Raw genomic sequence first — 7,048 nt, forward strand, 5'->3', positions numbered from 1 at the left:
TATAACAGAGATCTGTATTTAAGTTATATAAATATGGAAAGGGCATATGAGAAGATGCCACGAGAAAAGCTATTCAAAACGCTACAGTTTCATGGTGCTAATGGAGAATTATATAAAGCAATACTTAGTCTTTATTTGAATTGTAAAGCAGCAGATAGAATTGAAAGAAGTGCCAGAGGGTGGTTCAATGTTAAATCTGCTGTCAGACAAGGATGTACATTATGAATATGGATCTCATTATGAAGGAAAGTTGTTAAACCTGATATCAAAATTGGAAATGTTAATCTCAGCTCTTAACTTTATGTGCATGATGTTATACTTTTAAATAAAGCCAGTAAAAGTCTGCAAGATTCCCTGACTAAATTGAATAACTCTTGTAATAGATATGTAATGAAGGTTAGCAATAACAAGGCAAAAGCAATGAAAATCGGCAGAAACATTGAAAATATTAACTGCATTTTGAATGGAGAACCTATAGAAGAAGTAAAACATTTCATCTACTTAGGCAGGATTTTTAGTGAAGATCGTAAATTAAATATGGAAATAAACAACAGAATCAACAAGCTGGCATGATAGGAAGTCAACTGAATAATTGTATATGGAATAAGAGATAAATTAGTCAAAACACTAAATTAGCAGTATATAAGACAGTCTTCAAACCAATTTCAACTTACGGATCTGAGAGCTTGGTTTGAAATAAAACACTTGACCAAAGACGAGAGACCACAAATATGAGAGTTCCTGAGAAAGATTAGGGACGTGAACAGATGGCGATATCATATTAAAAATGAAGATATTAGGAATGAAATTGACATTGTTATCATCCGGGAATGTGTTACCAGAGCTAATTCCAGGTGGTTGGTCACTTAAATGGAATGGGAGAGGAAAGATTAGCAAAACAAGTATTCTCTGCCAGGTTACAGGAAAAATACACACAGTAAGACCAAGATATAGGTGGATTGATACAATAAAATGTGCGCTAGAAGAAAGAAAAATGAGATCTGATAATGTAGGAGTCTTGACAGGCAACATTGATTTTAAAAAAATTGTAGATAGGAAATTAGTGGTTATGTAAGTTTTTCAGGTAGTACTATTATATCCTGTACAGTAAATTTCAGGAATTTGATGACGATGATGTTGATGAAAACAACAGTCAGGGACTTTTCTAAAATGTGGAAGGATGGATCTATCTCCATGGGTAAAAAGTTAAGGATTTTAGATACAGCTGTTTTTCCCAGCGACTTATGGATATGAGACTTGAAACCTAAAGATGTCAGATAAGAAAAGGAAAGCTGCTTTCGAAGTGTAGTGTTAAAGAAGGCTGGTGAGGATTTCGTATACTGACAGCAGTTCAAATGAATGGGTGTTAGAAAAGCTCAGGAAACCTTTAAGGCTTTTAAAGGATATGGACAGAAAAAATTTAAAATATTTTGGACACATCGATAGGATGGAAGAAAGACTTCTCAGAACAGTAATAGAAGGTAAATTGACTGGAAAAAGAGGGTAGACCATCAACGAGATAGATGGCGTATGTGGAGTGGCTAACTCTCAGAGAGTTGAAGCCTCCTAAAGGCATTATTATTATTATTATTACTAGGGGCGACTCCAAGGTGTCCTTAGACTCATCGAGGAAGGTCCTAAACATCATGTCCATCACAACTATTCGACATTCTCACAGTATGTATCATACCTTGCCTTGAACTCATTCAATGTGATAGCACCCACAACAGACTCTGGCAGCTTATTACACTCATTCACCACTCTAAAAGTAAAGAACCCAGCTCTAACACCCTTGCTGACCAGACTCTTGCCCAGCTTCCATAGGTGTCCCCTAGTTCTCCCACCACCAGTACTGATCTCAAAAATATCCTCTGAATTAATCCTATAGAAACCCTTTAGCAATTTGAATGTCTCAATCATATCTTCCCTTTTCTGCTTATCAAATAATTTCTGCAACCCACAAATCTTCAACCTGTTCTCATAAGGTTCATTCCATACACCTGCTATCATCTTGGTCACTCGCCTCTGGATCCTCTCAACCTCCACTCCATCAAGAAGAAACCTAGGTGACTAAATCTGGGCACAGTAGTAGAGATAGGGGTCTTATCAAGGCTCAATACACAGGAACAATAACTTGCTTATCTTTGCTCATAAAAGTATTTTTCCGCAACCAAGTGAATTGATGAGCTGATTTAGCCACTTTTGCAATGTGTCTCCTAAACTTCATCTCCCTATCCACCAACACTCCCAAGTCCCTGGCCTCATCAATCCGTTGGAGTACAGTTCCACCAATGTGGTGTACTGCTGATAATCTTTTTATCCCAAAATCCCGAAGCTTACATTTTGTCATATTAAATTGACTTCCATTCTCCTCCATTCTATCCCAATCATAGACCTGTAATCTATCCCAATCATCCTGCAAGGTTTTGACATCTTCTGCATTCACCATTGCCCTACCCAACTTTGCATCATCAGCGAACAAATGAACCATTCCTTTTAGATCCTTCCCTATATCGTTGATGAACAAATTAAACAGCAGTGGTCCAAGAACAGAACTCTATGGCACACCATTAGTCGCAGGCCGTCTTTTGGACTCTATTCCTGAATAAACAACTCTCTCATTTCTCTCCATCTACCACCCTTCTATCCATCTCACCAACCCTTTATCCATTCCCATATGTTGCAATTTACGGAATAGAATTCCATGTGGTATCCTATCAAAGGCCTTAGCCAGGTCCAGCAGTATCACTGTAAATCCATTACCCTTATCTATCTAAGCCGTTACTGTGTTATGAATCTTGAGCAAGTTAATAAGGCATGATCTACCTTTCACAAAGCCATACTGTCCCCATGCTTGCTGTGCAAGCTCATTAATTGAGAAAGAAGTAATATTTACTTCTTAATAAATGCATGCCTTTATAAGCATCTCATTTAGGCTTTTATTTTTGTAAATAAAATGCACTGCAGCACTGTGATTACTGCGCGCGCATGGCCATTTCCGCTCCCTTCGTGTCGTCTTAAACAAATGCTACAAGCAGTCAAAGTAGCTCAAACCAGTGAGCTTCAGCCAGCCTTTACAACTGTTCGTGTTGCTTGGGAAAATTAAGTTACAACCAAGTTTTTATGACGATGTTATTGACCAGTTCATGCAGAAGAACCATAGGTAGAATTTGTATTCAAGTAGCTAACTTTAAAATGACAGAATATCATTTGTAAAATAAATGTTGTATTTGTATTATTAAATGTACATAAATTTATATAGTTTTAAATGGTCAGTGATTTGTTTTTCCGCTAATCAGTCTTCAATCATACCTCTCACTCCCTGAATCATAACAAGAGCAATATATATATATATATATATATTGAGCAATATATATATTGCTCAATTTTGTCATATTAAATTGACATTTTGTCAATTTAATATGACAAATGATTTTGTTAATGATTTTCTTGGATATTCCAAGAAAATCATTAACAAATTCCTTCTTAATCCTCCTATACATCACTCTGAAGAAACAAATAGATTCAAAAGCAATATATCTATTCCTTACATAAGTACTGTTTCACATAAATTAGCAAAAGTTCTAAAAAAGTACAATATCAGAACCTTGTTCACTCCACTTCCAAAGATCCTTTCCTTAATTAGCCACCAAAACCTTGTCATCATCAACTCAAATACCCTGGCGTATATAAAATATTATGTGACTGCGATATTTTTTATTTCGGGCAGACAGACAAATCTGTCGAAATGCGTATGGAAGAACACATGAGAGACATTACTTACAAGAGACAGCGAGCAAATGCATTATCAAGTCATATCCTTTTCTCAGCTAATCCTAATGATGATAACCAAAGTCACAAAGTCTGCTGGGAAAAATCTACAAACATCTTCCGTCGCAGTGACGAAATAGAGAGAAAAATTGTGGAACAGAGAGAAATCATCTTCAATCCTGTTCATCTAAATAACAACTTAAGCTACAACCTCCCAGATTGTCATTCAGCTGTAATCATGTACTGGCGTTCACGTGATGCAGCAAGCACGCACTCTCCCAACAATGCAACAAATGAAAGAACAGCTTCAAATACAACTACAACGTTTTCATGCTAATTATGTATAAAGACTGTCTATGTTGTTCATAGTCTTTTAACCCTCAATGTTTAGTGTTTTTTCTTTTATAATGTCACCTGAAGAAGGCTGTTACAGGCCGAAACTAGTAGTGTGTTTATATTAAAACCTTTTTAATTAAATCACGGTTCTAGTCATTCAATTTTTTTCATAAAAAAAAAAAATATATATATATATATATATATATGGAACATAATCCATAGCGTGAATAACAAAGAGCCATGGCGTCCGCCTTATTAAGATGTAGGACCACCTTTCGTGCTATGTGTGCAGCTATCTTACGGGACATATTTCCACAATCGTTCGATAGCAATCGATGGGAATCTTGGATTATTCTTTCAGTAGGTATATAATGAGATCCTGGACTGTCTTGAGAAGGACCTTACCAAAAACTCCAGTTCATTCCATAAATGTTCAATAAGGTTGAAATCAGGACTCTTTTGAGGACAGTGAAGTGTGATGAGGATCATTGCCAAAAATCACGTAGTTGTAGCAGCAGCATTATCACTTTCTGCATTTCTTGCTGAAAGAGATAATTTAAATAATTGTCTCTTTAAAATTCCATATAACAAAATAGGGAGCATTAGATTGTTCAGGATGTTTGTATAGCCCGCAGAGTTCAATATTCTTGAGCACCGACAAAGGTCAGAGGACAAACTAGAAAAAATAGGACCATGGATTTACATCTCTACCTCCGAATTTCATAGTTCGGCTTACGCACTGCAGTAGGAGATCGTAACCGAGCATCCACCACACCTACATCCGTTTGTCTGATCGGTAGAGTGTGCAGTGTGATTCGTCACTCCATTATACAGCTTTCCAAGCTTCCTCGTTCCGCTGTACGCTCTCTTTGCACCACTGAAGACGGATCTGCATGTTAGTTCTGGTGTGAGACATGCATATTGCGGTCCTAAAATGGAAATCATGTTTTGAGCCTCGTTCTGAGTATGCTTGAGTAAAGTTATGTTCCAATCGATGCCGGAACTCCGCATTCAACCTGTATGGCAACAAATTGAGGTTTTTACATGTTATCCTTAGTAGTATCCTACCGTCAAGTTCGTTTATTATAGTGGGGTGTACACTGCAGGTACCACTTACAGTCCACTCCTTCCGCTTCCATATCAGTTTGCTATCACTGATTATTGATCTGAGATAGCCCAATTTGTCAACAATTTGCCAAACAGTTAGGCCTATAGCTTGGCATCCTATCACGACGCTACTTTCAAACTCTGGAAGTTCCCTCCTTGCAGCCATTTCACCCGAACAGAGTTTGCTGACTTGGGAGCATCATATTCCTCCAATTAATACCAGTTACAAAGACGTGACTTGTTTTGTTGCACAATGCACCTTGTTCATGGGAGTGTGGTTTCACGAAGAAAGGATTTTGATGGTTCCAATCTAGTCACCGACTAGAGGAAATTTTTCTAAGCCTTTTTTCGACCGGTTCTCGAGTTAGTCGATCTCTAGTACGGGCTAGCGGGTTTTTTTCTCCCAGATACTCGGGTTTTTCGTCCCGTAAACTCAAGAAAATTGACCGTCGAACCCACACTATTTTCAGATATTAAAAATATTGTGTTAGGGTTAGGGACCATGAGATGGCGGCACTAACTTGCCGCCTTCTTCACTGCGTACTGATGAATCAGTAATAGCCTTGGGCAAGCTATCTCTCTGATTGGTTACCAGTGGAGATTGAACTGCCCACTCAGTCTCCAAACGTTAGATAGGGTAAACGGCCTCGCCTACTCCTTATACGGGAACAAATAGGCGTTAGCTGATTTTTTTATATATATATATATGAAATTTATTATTTTTATTGTATTGCAGGGGTGGCTCGTGCATAGGCACTGAGGAACTGCAGCATTCCCAGTTTTTCTCGATATATATATATATATATTATATATATATACCTATATTTATTAATTCGTAATATTACACGTTTCAAGGAAAAAACAATCAAATTTCAACCTGAATGAAGAATCTTTTTTTTTTGACACAAAGAAGTCTGTACATAGTGTCAAGAGCATCACTTGCAAGGCCGGACTTGATTATTATTTATTCATTTACTTATTGTGTACATCAGTGGAAGTGGCGTATTGCGTTTTTATGCTAAGCCGCCAGAAGAAAGACTTAGGTTTAGTTGTCGCAATTAGATGACTTGTAAAAAACGCTGAAGGAGGTTGTACATCTTATAAAGGTGGGCTATATATATATATATATATATATATATATATATATATATATATATATATATATTAATTTATTTATATTTGCTTATGAAATTTCATTTTATCATCAACAGTTCTATACAATTTTCTTATTTTGTATAAAAAATAATAAAAATCCATCTTGCAGCACTTAGGAGGGCGAAGGACGCTAGCAGCACTGTGTTTACCACAGTGTCATATTGCTACGCGCGCAAGCATATATATATATATACGTCATAGTGATGCGAACTATTAGCATAATGCGGCACTGTCCGTCGCGCAGTTCGACTGTTGTTTATATGCAGTTTGCGTCAATAGTAGAGTGTTCGTAGTGCTTATCGTGTTTACTCCATTTCTTTAAATATTTGAACATTACAATTAAAGGATTTAATTGTAATATCCAAAAATTGCAAATCCATTCCTTTAATTACAATTAAAGGAATGAATTTTATTTTTCTCTTATTTTCTCTTCTTTTTATTATTTTTTATACTTTGTTTAAAAAAATAATAAAAATCCATCTTGTAGCACTTAGGTGGGCGAAGGACGCTAGCAGCACTATGTTTACCACAATATCATATTGCTACGAGCGCAACCGGGGCACTCCTAAACAAAAGCAGATAAAATAGCAGTAAAAATGATAGTTTTTAAGAGGAGTAACATAGGAGTTTTCCCAGAAATAATAGCTATACGTTTGCATGTTTAATTTTTTTTAATTTT

This window comes from Typopeltis vanoorti, chromosome 23, assembly GCF_054136105.1.
Source record: "Typopeltis vanoorti isolate ZY-2024b chromosome 23, IOZ_Tvanoo_1.0, whole genome shotgun sequence".
NCBI lineage: Eukaryota > Metazoa > Arthropoda > Arachnida > Uropygi > Thelyphonidae > Typopeltis > Typopeltis vanoorti.